The following is a 14,129-nucleotide window of genomic DNA, read 5'->3' on the forward strand; positions in this document are numbered from 1 at the left end:
GCTTGGGAGGAGTGAGGAAAAATGTATGTTTCCTCCCAGTGGCAGCCCTGGCTCCCCGAGGGTGAAGAACAAGACTGCCATGGTGATGATTGACAACCTCTTGTATGTGGAAAGGAGGAAATCTGCATAGATGAGACTCCCAGTAAAGGTTATACTGGTCAGATGATATGTCCCATAGTAATTACTACACTGGAACAGATATTCATCTAGCCCAGTATCCTGCCTTCTCAGGTGGGACCTAATGCCTGATGATTCAGAGGAAGGTGGAAATACCCCATAATTCATCACACTCTGATGAGGGAAGTTCCTTTCTGAGCCCAGGTAACAGTGATCATCTTAAAATAGTAGCAATATAATAGTTCTTTTTGTCCATATGTCTCAAGGTGCTTCATGTAGAGGGGTAAGTAGTATCATTTCCCACATTTAATATGTGTGGAAACTGAGACTCTGAACATGAGTATTGAAAGTCTTTGTAATTTTTGTCCTCCTAGGGTACCAACAGGTGCTATCATTACTAAAATTTCAATCCTGCAAAGATTTATGCATGTGGTTAGCTCTATGCATTCTAAATCGTCCCATTGAAGTCAATGGTAATATTCCCAGGCCCAGATCCTCAAAGGTATTTAGGTACCTAACTATGGGAAGTAGGCACCTAAATACCTTTGAGGATCTGGGCCTCAGTGCATGATTTAGAAAACTTGATGTATAAAGAAAGTTTTAAAAAAACCTGGGTATGTTTAGTCTTGAGAAAAGAAAACTAGGGGGGTGGGGATCTGAAAACAGTCTTCAAATATGTTAAGGGCTGTTATAAAGAGAATGGTGATCAATTGTTCTTCATGTTCACTGAAGGTAGGAGAACAAGTAATGCACATAACCTGCAACAAGGGAGCTCTAGGTTAGACATTAGGAAAAATCTCTAACAGTAAGGATGGTTAAGCACTGGAATAGGCTTCCAATGGATGTTGAGGAATCCCTGTTTTAAGAACAGGTTAGACAAGCATCTGTCAGGGATGGTCTAGGTATACTTGGTCCTGCCTCACCCTAGGACAGTGGACTAGATGACTTTCTGAAGTCCCTTCCAGCCTTACATTTCTATGATTCTATAAAGTTAAGCACATAAGTCTTTGCAGGATCAGGCCCTTACGTTGTAAGCTCTTGCAGGTCAGGGACATCTCTCTCTCTCTCTCTGTGTAATGTGCTATGTAAAGGTATAGCAATATAGACATCTTTAATAAATAAGAACAATTGTGTAATAATGTGGTTGGGTAATAGTTCTCCAAGGAATATTAAACTTTGGAATAAAAAATGCTATAGAACCAACTTGATTGATTTGAGAAGACAGACAAAAACAGACCATGGGTACCATATGAGTTCTGCCTGCTCAGTCATAGGTTTTGCTAGTCCTCTTGATATTACACGCAAAGTAAGAAATCTTCAGTCTCAGATGTACAGGTCTAGAACCAATAGCTTTTTGTTATTGTTAACTGGTGTGGGCCTTCACTTTTTTAAAGCCTTTTTTTTTCCTGTTCCAGAAACATACTAAATCTATCAAAGTTTCTCATTTATCACCTAGATGCCCTGCACAATAATTCTGGGACACGGTTGGTTGCTTCTTACAGCTCACATCATAAACAATGGCTCTTTAAACAAATATTTTGTGAGCTGGGTGACAACAACAGGTAGCATTATGCAAAATAGAATTCACATGGAAAAGGACTGCAGATGCAAGATGAACTGTATTTGCAAAGTTATTCGTATATTCACTCAAGCCGCAGAAGGAAGTTCAGGTCTACTGTACGTACAATACATAAAGCATCCTGATTATGGCACTGATTCAGGAACACATTTAAGCATATGCTGACTTTAGTGGGGCTTAAACATATGCTTAAGTGCTTTTCTTAATAAGGATTCTTTCCTGAATTGGAGTCTATATTCTGGTCCTTTCTAGAGATCCACTGAAATGAGGTGTGGTATTGTTGATATATAAATAGCAATAACTATGTGTGGTCATTGCCCAAGGAACCAGGTGGAATATAGCATTCCGGGTACCTCCGTTTCTGGGTCTGAAATTCTGACTGCCCTAAAAAAATCCTCTAATAAGACCCTGGTGACTCTACACTGATTTACCAGGAAAAGTGACTGGATTCGTCTTTTCTGCCAGCCTAGTTCCATGAGCTATTTGTTGTACACAATTTAACTTCATGAATAGTACAGCTCGTTGTTTACCTTTCAGATGGGATTCATTAATGTTGTAGAGGGCAGTGCATTCTCTATATTATCCAAGGAACTTTACAAGGGACTCTTTATTAAATATACATGGCATTTCCTGGGTCACTCAAAGTGAACATGTAGTTGTTGGCTAAGGTAGATTTTTACAGCTGCCTAAGAGAGGCCTAAATCCTGCCCCTGTAGTAGTTATTGAAAATCCAGCTGCCATTGTCATTGGGAAAATCCTCAGTACCTCTTTGTTTTTAAAACAACCTAGATCTACTGAATACTATCATGTTAAGAAATATATAAATGGAAAAAAATAGTTCAGTTAATAAGTACCTAATAATGGCATGGGTCATGCTGACTGCTGATAAGGCAGCAAAATGAAGTGGGTTCACTTTTAAAATAAACCTATATTGAAAATAAACTCTGACCTAATGTCCTCACTTCAGTTTTTTGAATGAAGGCTGATAATTTATACCTGACTTATACCCTTTGAAAGCAAGATACTGAATGAGTTTTGTGGTGTTGAGCTTTATCAAATTGTATATTCCATGCACTATGATCACCAAGAAGAAAACATTTTTCAGGTTTACATACTATTATTTATTATTTACGGTGTTTTAATGTGTTTAATGACCAATACAATTCTGTAATGTTTACACTTATATTCTGTTCAGAAGTAATGAGTCATTTAGGTGTCCCACTGTATTGGTGTTCATTGTAGCTGTTTTTTCTGCATCATTTCACGAGTCAGAGCTGTTTTTCCCCTCCTCTAATCCTGTAGATAGGCTTTTAGAAATAGCATTCACTAACTGTATAAATACAAGGACAGAGCTTAATTGTTACATTGTAATGTGCTCTATTTGGGGCTGCCATTTACTTGTAGATTGCAGCCACAGCAAAACACAAGAGCCTCTGTTCAAATGCCTTCTCCAAGAGGGTGTAAGTAATGTCATCAAGAGATGCTGAACTGTTGAGCACACTCAGCTGTCAGTGACTGTAATGAAGACACCCAGCATCTCACAGCAGGCACTCAACATCTCATAGTATTGGGCCCTTAATTCTTCTTCAGCACGAGGTTTAAGTGAGATTTAAGTGTTGTAGATGATTTGTGCTGGCCTTCTACAAGGGTGGATTTTCTTCAAAATTAGTCTTACTGGGGCAGAGCCTCAGTTGGTGTTAATTATCGTTGCTCCATTAGGATTTACATCATCTGAGGATCAGCCCCCACTAACATCAATATGATTAATATCACTCACTTGAGTAGAGCTGGTCAGAAAATGGACAATATTACAAGGCAATTTTTATTGCATCTTTATGGAAAAACTTGAATTGGATAAATCTTTTCTGACCATCTCCACATGAGAGGAAGCATTTTGAAAGTTGGTGCCCAATGGCTTGGTCCTGAGAAGTCTGGAGCACTTGTAGCTCCCAGGGAAATGAATGTTCAGATACCATGATTATGGTTGTGAGTTAAGAGCCTAGTTAGAGAGCAGCTTGCAGGAGCAGACACGCAAGTAATTTTATTTGGGAAAATGGCTACAATGCAGGCACCACAACTACTCGTCATTAAAAGTGTTAGAAGGAGTTTTAGCATTCCAGTATTACAACATTCTGTGGTTCTTGCTTTAATGGCTTGGCATGGAGCAGACAGAGTCTGTTATTCTTGTAGGCCAGGACCCTAGGAAATGGAGCAGCACCTAGGGATATTGGCTGGGATCCATGAAAGGACTTAGGAGTTACAATGCTGAGCATCATAGCACTTAACTTTTAGGGACCGACACAATCACAGGTACAACACTGTGATCCACAAAGCCTGGTTAGGCTCCATATACAGTGAATGGGGAGAGATGGGTGCCTTAGAATAGGAGCCATAAAAACCAGCATGCTAGCCATGAAGCCACTAAACTAGCCAATGAGAGATGCTGATGACCGAGGTGCATGCTAAGCCCACTTTCATGGAGATAGATGCTTAAGTCAAGGCTGCAAGGAGCTGTCTATGTCTGCTTGTGATCCATAAATGGGAACCTGCTATCTGGAGAATTGGCAAAGCTGCTTCTTGCAGGAACGACTTAGGTGCCTGACTTGTTCTACACAAAATGGCTGGAGGAGGAGGAAGTGGTTGTGCCACAATCTACATTATTAGCCCCATGGTTAGAACTCTTGCCTGGGATGTGAGACACCAAGGTTCAATTCCACACTCTCTGCCAGAGTGGGAGAAGGGATTTATTAAAAGGCTAAAAGTTATGTGGGCAGCATCAGCTCCTCCTTTGGACAGATTTTGACTGGGGCCTGATCATATAGGCCTACCAGGTTGGCCCTACAAATGACTTAGGCAGCTGAATGCCTATCTTCTCCCAGTTGGTGAATCAATCTGGGGCTTAGGCAGGAAATAGGAGTCAGGACATCTAGAGTGAGGCAGCACTGCCTGTGCCCCAGGGCCTAAAACTTAGGCCCCTAGGGACCTTTTACAATGGAACATTAGGTGCTGAGTGAGTTTAGGCACCTACAGGCAGCAGCCAAATGGCAATTTAATGGATTGCAGTGGCACCATGCCTCGTGATTTAGGCACCTAACGCTGGAGTGTAGGATCAAACCCTTCTGTACCCATCTTAGGCAAAATCTCTGTGGTGCTCCTCCTGGAATACCGTGGCTTTGCACTGCCACCTGTACAGGATTGTGGCACAAGAGCTCCAGTCTTGGCCTTAAGCAGAAGAGATATTACTATCAAGTTCTTGAGAACATGTTCCTAGAGGTGAGCCAGTTGGAAGTTTCAGTTCATTAGTGCATCAGCTAGAATATGAATTTTATGCCATTGTTTGAAGTGAAAGGATTAAGCCTCTATTAAAAATGAATAAAAATTAATGAATAAAGAGAAGGTCATTTGGCTTCTCAGCACAGGAAAAAGCTGTATTATTTGCTGACTTCTGCACCCATAGCTATGAATATTTCAGAGGCTAATAGAATAGATTGTATTAGATATTTCCTTAATTTACCCTGTGAAATAATTTTAGTTAATATTTATAAAATGTTAAGGACCAATCCAGCAAACCCATATTCATATGAAAAATCCATACTTACATGTAGCCTTGTTGATGTGAACTATTTACATGAGCAAAGCTTACTCATCAGAGTAAGGGTTTGCAGGATTGGACCCTTGAATATTTATAAATAGCAATCATAATTATTTTATGAGGTAAGTTAAAGAACCATCTGTTACCATCTATTATTTTATCCTCTCTAATTTTCATAGTTATGTGTGCAGAAGTCAACATGTATTACAGCTTCTTCCTGTGCTGAGAGAAGCCAAATGACCTTCTCCTGATCCATTAAACTTATATTCTTTTTAATAGAGGATTAATCCTTTCACCTCTAACAATGGCATAAAATTAACATACTAGCTGATGCGCTAATGAACTAAATCTTCCAAGAGGCTCAACTCGAGGATCATGTTCTTAAAAATTAAGTATTTTCTTCTGCCTAAAAGAACAGCATATTCCATCTACTCCATACAGACCTAAAGGAGGGATCATGACATGGGCCATATTTAACTACTAAAAATCCGTATGATATTTTTAGCACTGCAGCAGCTAGCTCTGGTGCTTACACTTAGTAATTTCCCCATATTACCTTTTTCTCTAGAGATGCTGAATGCTCATCAACTTCAACTCAAGTTAAAATGCTCAGCTCCTATCAGGAGCAAGTCCTGGAGTGAAACCCTGAGAAACCTACACTCATGTAGAGATGGTCAGAATATTTTCACTGAATTGAAATTTCAACAATAGAAGCAGAAATAATTAATTTAGTTTTGACTATTTCTACTCATGTGAAAAGTCCTTACTCGTGCAAATAAAATCAATTCAAGTGACTGGATTAATTGTATGAATTAATTGTCTGAGTGTTAATCTGGTGAGTCAAATTTTGCAGGATCAGGTGTGTCACCACTTAATTTTTATTTATTTTTTACAAAATCATAGAAGTTGATTAGATTGCAGCATACTGGCAGAACTGCAGTTTCAAAGGGACACTGCCACATTGGTAAATTATATTTTTACCATTCAAAGAAACTATTTCTTTTCAGCCAGCAAAGAGCATATATGATTTGTTTCTTTACAATGAAGGGCTTCCGCTTAAAATATTCAACAGTAAGTAGGGTTGGAAGGATTAGCTTTTTATTGGTAAATGTCAAACATCAATTTCACTACAAACACAGGAACCAACTGACAAATATTTTATTGATGATCAAAATTTACAGATAGGCAGAGTTCTCAAGTAGCATTTTTCTTACTTATTAGAGTTTGATTTAAGGCTAAAATTTGACCTAGGATGTTGACAGTTTGTGTTTTAATGGTTATAAAGCTTTAATATTTTGAATCTCAATGTCTGTCATTAAATGATGTCTGACCCCCCCCCCATTTTTCACAACTGTGAAAATTTAAATTGATAAAAATGAAACCCCATAATTTTGCACTAGTGTGAACATTTAAATTGATAAAAATTGATTAAAAACTAAATATAAACATTGATATTATGTCAAAATTATTTTTAAAAATACAAATTGAATTCTGCCAAGCCTATCACTAAGCCACACTAAAATAATTTTGAAATGTTTGATAGAGGTTCTCAACCTTTTTCTTCCTGAGAACTCCCCCCCCCCCCAACCACACACACATGCTATAAAAACTCCACAGCCCACCTGTGCCACAACAACTATTTTTCTGCAAATAAAAGGCAGGGCCAGTGTTAGAGGGAAGCAAGCAGGGCAATTGCCCAAGGCCTCCTTTAGTGTGGGGCCCCAGGCAATTGCCCTACTTGCTAAGTTGCGCAGGCTTTGACTTCAGCCCTAGGTGGCAGGGCTTGGAACCCCAGGCTTCAGTCCCATGCGGTGGGGCTTCAGCTTTCTGCCCTGGGCCACAGCAATTCTAATGCTGGCCCTGCATGGTGGACCGCCTGAAACCTGCTCAGGCCCCCCAGTGGGCTCTGGGCCACTGGTTGAGAACCACTGGTCTATGATATGAATACCAGGGACGTGACCATGAACAGGTATTCCAACTGAATACATACATACATAATGGGTGTGGTACACATTTGTCCAGTGCCGATATCCTGGAGACTGAAAACATAAACACAAGCTGGATTTTGCTGCAATTGTCCCAGTATGCTAGCTTCTGGTTTGTTCTCAATTTTGATTAATATTTCTATACTTTCAAGATTGTCTTAAAACTGATCCAAAATCAGTGAGTTTCAGTCCAAATGAATGCAACTTGGCAGGTCTGAAAATCATTTAACATTTAGGGTATGTCTACACTACCAGATTAATTGGATTTAACTTAATTCGAATTTGTGGAATCGACCTTACAAAGTCAAATTTGTGTGTCCACACTAAGGACACTAATTTGACTTTGTGAGTCCACACTAACGGGGCAAGCGTCGACATTGGAAGCGGTGCACTGTGGGAAGCTATCCCACAGTTCCCGCAGTCCCCGCTGCCCATTTGAATTCTGGGATTTCCCCACAATGCATGCTGGGGGGAAAAATGTGTCAAGGGTGGTCTTGGGTAACTGTCATCATTCAACGTGCTTTCGGACGTCTCAAGGGGAGATGGAGGAGCTTACTGACTCGCTCGGATCTCAGCGAAGCCAATATCCCCATTGTTATTGCAGCTTGCTGTGTGCTCCACAATCTCTGTGAGAGCAAGGGGGAGACCTTTATGGTGGGAGGGGAGGTTAAGGCAAATTGCCTGGCTGCTGATTATGCTCAGCCAGACAGCTGTGAAATTAGAAGAGCCCAGCGGGAAGTGCTGTGCATCCGGGAGGCTTTGAAAGCTAGGTTCCTCAGGGAGTAGGGTAACCTGTGACTGTTCAGTTTCTTTACAGAGAAGCTGAACCTGCCCCTGCTTCAGTTACTGTTGACTTTCTTCTGCGGTTACATACCCCGTTCACCACGTTTCCCCCCTTCCAACACACATTTAAAAATAAAGTTAATGGAACATTGTTAATTAACAACGTTTTCTTTATTAATGAATTTGCGTTAAAGGGTTGAAACAGGGACGCAGACTGTGGTGGGTAGGGTGTGCAGTGATGTTAACACCGCTTCTACACTCGAGGAATGATAGGCTCCTGCTCCTAGAGTGGTCTGCAGTGCCGGACTGGTTGTTTCAACGGAGCCTGTCATCCCTCCTTTTCGGGACTCTGTGTGCCGGGGCTACGTGACCTTGTGGCGGGGGAGGACAGTTACAGATTCCCCTGCTGCGTGGCTCTGTGGTCCGGGACAAGGACCGCTGCATAAGTTCTGTAACCGCCCTCCCATGCCACAAAGTCACGTACCCCCCACCCACCCAGAACATGGAAAACACCTCCCAGACCGACCAGGGCGCCTACTGACTGCACTGTGTGTGTGACCTGCTGTTGATCCTGCCCCTGTGTCTGTACCCTGGTAAAGGTGACTGTCCTATGCAATTAACAACCCCCTCCCCCCCCCCTTCACAGACAGTCTTCTGTAGAAAAACTTGACAGAAATAGTAATTAACAGCAAACTACTTTTAATAATCAACTACACAGTTAGGGGATGAAACTGGGATTGGGGCTTTGGTGAGCCAGGAAGGGAAGGACTTCTCAACATTTAGGGAATGAGAGCCTTCTTGTATTTGTGCACTCTGCAGGGGTGCAGTGACAGTTTTCACGGCCCCTGTCGCCCCTCCTTCTTGTTACTTTGGGTGAGGGGGGTTTGGGACTTTGTGGCGGGGGGAGGGCGGTTGCAGATACAGTGCAGGGGGGCTCTGTCCTCCTGCCTGCGGTCCTGCAGAACATCCACAAGGCGCCGGAGTGTGTCAAATTTTCCCTGGGCATTTCCTGTGTGGCTGGTCAGAACATCCAAGCTCGGACTGCTGTCCAGAGCGTCAACAGAGTGGTGCACTGTGGGATAGCTCCCGGAGCTACTAAGGTCGATTTCCGTCCACACATAGCCTAATTCGACATAGCCATGTCGAATTTAGCGCTACTCCCCTCATCGGGGAGGAGTACAGAATTCGAACTAAAGAGCCCTCTAGGTTGAACTAATTAGCTTCCTGGTGTGGACGGGTGCACAGTTAAGTCGAATTAATGCTGCTAAATTCGACATAAACTCCTAGTGTAGACCAGGCCTTAGTCACCTAAACATTTTTTTTTCAATCAAATGATGACCACTTTTGGTCACTACCTGCGTAGAACAAGGACTGAAGAGGTGAATTGAAGGTTGAAAGGATCTATAGCCCTTTGTGACTAGGCATTCCCCAAAGCATTTTAGTTTTAATGATAGCAAAGCACATCAGCTAGGCAAAATCTAACAGAGTTCTAAATGAGAATGCATATTCATGTATTTTTATACTGGGCAAGTTTTCTGGGATAAATGAAGGCAAGGAGTATGAAGAAGACCTAAGAATTTATTTCTTATTTCTCATGCAAGCTGACAAAAGTTATATCAATGCCCCTCTTATATATCATTTAGTTTTAGTGTACATAAGAGATGACACATGGCCAGTTTGGACTTCATTAGGACTCTTCACATGAGTAAAGTAAGTATGTATCCCCCAGTTTTTGACAGAAAGAATTTACAATCTAAAGACCTGATCCTGCAAACCATTGCTCAGATAACTCAGAAGGACTAATCACATGATAACTTGTGTGAAGATTGGCAGTAGTGACCTCTAAATTATACAATAACCAGATGAAGGAAGAGAGAAGATCCAGTTCATATGATCTAACATCTGGGATACCTTGTCCTCTAGTCAGCAGGAACATAGGAATTGGCATAGCAGTGGTCTATCTACTCCAGCATCCTCTCTCTCAACAGTGGCCAAAGTATATTTAATGAAATTATTATATAATTAGACTAGAGGCAATCAACTGCATGTATCCAAACCAATAAACTTTTCCATTTACTTTATTTAACATTTTGTGAAGAGCACACTTAAAAACAAACAAAAAAAGCATCTTCCTCAGCCCTTTCTAGGCAGATGCAATAAACTAGCCTCAGACAACAAAATTTCCAACCAGGCTGTGCAAAACATGGCAAATATGAGGTTTATATTGCACGGTACTGAGTAATAATTTGAAAAAGTCAGGGAGAAATAAAGTGTTTATTGGGGACAGTGAACACAAGAGAAAAAAATGCCCAGTGTTTTGGTAAGCCACGCCATGTGATGGGCCATGGGTGGTGCACTTCAAAGTATTTTCAGGAGCTAGGGCTGAAAATCATCCCAGGAGGGAATGGACTCAGGAAGGGGGATGAACAGCAGGGCTCGGGGTCACTTGCACCGCTTTTACACCAACACCGGTGCCGTGAGGTTAGCGGGGAAACCCTTCCCCTCCCCCGGGGGAACCGGAGGAGGTGATTCCCGGCGCGGGCTGCGGTGGAGGCTGGCACGGTCCTGGGAAGCCGCAGGGGGCGCTCCTGGCACCCCGAAGCCTGGACCAGCAAACCCCACCCCCCAAAGCCAGCCGGGCGCTGGCATGTGGCAGACGGGGGCAAGCAGCGCGTGCCGCCCGCAGTCTGGGAGGCAGGCTCCTCTCCATCGCCGCCGCCGGCTCCGGGCTCTGCAGCAGCGCTCGCTCCCTCCCTCGCTCGCTCGCAGGCGGCGGCAGCTCCCCGCCCTCCAAGATGCCAGCGCGGCTGCTGCCCGCATTGCCACGCTCGCCGGCCGGCTGAGGGGCCGCGCCGCGGGGACAGTCCGTGCGCGGCCCTTGCATCCCGGCTCCCCGCCGCCCCGATGGAGCCGCGGCTGGGCAGGCACCGGACGCGCCAGGCGAGGTAAGGCGCCGCCGCCGCCTGTTGCATTGCCCCGCCCGGCTGCCCGCCGGCTCCCGAGCGTCCTTTGCCCTGTCCCGGGCACGCGGAGCGCGCGGGGGGGCGCTCGCAATGCAACTCCGGGAACTTTTGCAGGCAGGCTCGGCTCGCTGCGCCCGCTGGCCCCGAGGCGTCGCTTCCCCCCCGCTGCTGCTTTCTGTTTAGTTCTTAATTGGATGTGGCCGAGCCCTGCCCCAACTCCGGGGGGCGGGCGAGCTCTTGGGGGAGGCTGGATGCTCAGGGCTGGGCGGAGCAGGGGGACGCTGCAAGGAAATGGAGCTGGCCTCGCCAAGGGCTAGCAGGGCTCGATCGGTCCCCACCAGTAGCAGCCAGGCGAGCCCGGGGAGGCTGCAACCGGGCTGCTCCCGTGTGAGCCGGGGAGGATGCTGGGGGCTGTGTCGGGGGAAGGGGGCAATAGCAGGAGCAGGGCTCTGTGACCGGCAGGCTTGGGCGGGGGTGGGAGGCTGGGTAGCTAAGCGGGGAGGAGGCGGGGGGGGGCGCGAAGAGCAACTCCGGGAGTTGGGCTCGAGGGGAGAAGAGCGAAGCCCGGGGCTGTGGGAGTGGGTGGGCTGCAGTCCCTCCCCCCAGCTCTAGCAGCAGCTGGGGGGGAGGGGAAGGGGGCAGGAGAGCATGTCCTGGGAGGGCTGATGAGGGCACATTCCCCCCCCCCCCCCCGGAGTGAAAGGCTCTGGAGAGAGGAGCAGGTGGAGTCAGACACCCGCCGGCCGACTAGTGCAGCTCGCAGCTCTGCGGGCCACCTAACTAGCCATCCGCGCGTCTCCAGCGGGAACCCCGGCCAGCCCTGCTGCAGCCGGGCCGGAGCCCTGCTGCTTCCCAGAGCTAGCTGGGGCTGCGGGTAGAAACTCCCCGGAAGGGCCCGAAGGCGGTAGGTGGGCTGAAAGGGTGGGGTGGGGCTGAATAAAGGAGCGGAGGCTGCAGGAACTAGGGGTACTCCCCATCACCGGCCTTGGAGCAAGAAGAGATTCCCCCCTCCCCGAGCATTTTCAAGGCGTGTCTCGTTACATTTTTTGCAAGCTGGTGGCACACACGGGTTGCAGAGTGTCAAGCTGATCAGCATTCAAGTGGCGATGAGTGAGCCAAGTGAAGTGAGAGAGGCGCGTGCAACTGGCAGTGGAAGCTGAGGATGGTGCATGGGGAAAGAGAGAGAGAGATGGGAAGAAGCTGTTTGTGTTGCCTTGGGATTTTTCCACTTTGAAACCTACCAGGACCAGTTGCTACGAAGCATGAAGCAGGCGGTGATGGTTGTGATGATGAGGAAAGGCTGTTTCTAAATGATCGGGCTGCAGCTCCCTCAGAATACAAGCAACAAATGGCAGCGGGCTGTGGCCGGGCTGCAGCAGCAGCAGCAGCTGCAACTCCCAGGTGAGCTGCAAAGGCTCCAGGCTGCAGCTTTCCATGCGTGCGCCTCGCATTCTGCTCCTGCTTCACCCCCAGACCCGTACCCCCTAAGGCACTTGAGCTGGGAGCCCTTTTCCTAACCTATGGGGTTAGTCTGTGTCTAGTAGTGGGTGACCAAGGGATTTGTGGGTGCTGCTTCTTTTGATCTTTACATATTGCACTGTACCCCCTTGTACAGGAAAGCCAAGGGAAGAGAGTGGAGTCTGTGCTAATGTGTACCCCGTCTCTGTGATGCAGTAAAATAATAGGATAGGACAGTACTCTGAGCAGGACACTGTCATGACCTTAAAGCTTAATGTTTAGATAGAAATTTCATGGCTATTTGTAATAAGCAGGTATAGAGATGGTCAGTATGTGGAAAATTGTGTGTGTATGTTTAAAATTTGATAACATCATTCTGTATGTTGTTGCTTTAATGACCATGTACATATCCAAAAACTGTTTCTTTAAAATTTGGAACTCAATACTAAGCCAAATGCAATAGTATGTTTTCTTTCCTTTTTTTTGGCATCTTGCCATAAAAAATAAAACATTTTTAGAATTATTATCTCTTAAAAATACCCATGCAGTTTGGACTGCAAGTTATCAGTCAGTATTTGCCAAATGGCCCCTTTTACTAGACAGAAGATATGGCGTGATTACAAAATAAAAATAACGGCGCACAAAATACATCAATTTACCAAATATTTACACAACTGAATTGAAATTGGTCTAATAGCATATGAGGCTGGTATCCAGGAATTAAGCATACAGCAATTTATAGATCTGTAAAAATGACAACTGGGTTATTGTTTTAAAAAAGATGTTGTTTTTTTAAAGTAATAGCCTTGAAAAAGTGCTCCAAATACTTGCACCAAAAGAGAAAACAATACCTTTGAGTATCAAACTTTGGATGGGACAAATCTCATCTCAATACCGAAAAATTATTGGCTACAATAATTTCTAGGTGCTAAACCATTTAATGATTTATAAATTCAGATTGCAAGATGCCTGTTATGCCTTGTTGGGAGTGGTTCTTTGATACGGAGTACAAGAGTGTTCACATAGTTTATACCATGGTTAATTACTCTAGCCGTTGTCTCCAAATCAAACTATAAACTCATTTTGCATGTTTCTTTCTTTGATGACATTATTTAAAATATCAAAATGTAAACTAACTCACAAAACCCTTCACCATTCTCAAAGTGACTCAGTTTCTTAATTTTCTTTTGTAGGATCTGATTTAGTAGTAATCTTATTCAGAGTATCAGTAATATTGAAGGAATTATTAGAACAACTCTGTAACCCTTATTCACACAGGTAGTTCTGGGTTTCAGTGGGATTACTCACACGAGTAAGGGTTATCACGAGTAAGGGATTACTCACACGAGTAAGGTTTGGGCCTATTGTCAACTAGTTATGATGTGGTGTTAAATAGAGACCTGATTTTGTTGAAACTATTGAGAAATCTCTCATTTGACTTTAAGTAGAAGCAGAAGTGAGGCTGAGTCCTTACCTTCTCTTCTTTGTCCATATATTGCTGACGGAGAATTGAGACCCAGACCTGCTCTCAATGAAGTCCGATGCAAAACTTTCATTGACTTTAATGTGAGCAGGATGTGATCCTTAGGGTGCTAATTTCGATTGATTTTTAGTGGCATTGAGGCTGCTTAGCACCTTGCAGGAGGTGTTCG

The 14,129-nt window shown here is 44.4% G+C and overlaps 1 protein-coding gene across 6 annotated transcripts in view; it reads left to right on the forward strand.

The window, feature by feature from the left end:
• The first annotated feature begins 10,863 nt into the window (after positions 1-10,863).
• Positions 10,864-14,129, forward strand: part of LRRC3B (leucine rich repeat containing 3B) — a 60,009-nt gene continuing 56,743 nt past the window's right edge. The window contains exons 1-2 of one of the 6 annotated variants that reach the window (XM_039521225.1): positions 11,279-11,406; positions 12,073-12,420. The gene's annotated coding sequence lies outside the window, so the exon portion shown is untranslated. Of the gene's footprint in view, positions 11,002-11,266; positions 11,407-11,675; positions 11,924-11,966; positions 12,421-12,525; positions 12,545-14,129 lie in introns of those variants that run through there. The other 5 variants (XM_039521229.1, XM_039521228.1, XM_039521227.1 and 2 more) reach the window with 5 other exon arrangements.

Source organism: Mauremys reevesii, linkage group 2 (assembly GCF_016161935.1).
Source record: "Mauremys reevesii isolate NIE-2019 linkage group 2, ASM1616193v1, whole genome shotgun sequence".
In the NCBI taxonomy this organism is placed as follows: Eukaryota; Metazoa; Chordata; order Testudines; family Geoemydidae; genus Mauremys; species Mauremys reevesii.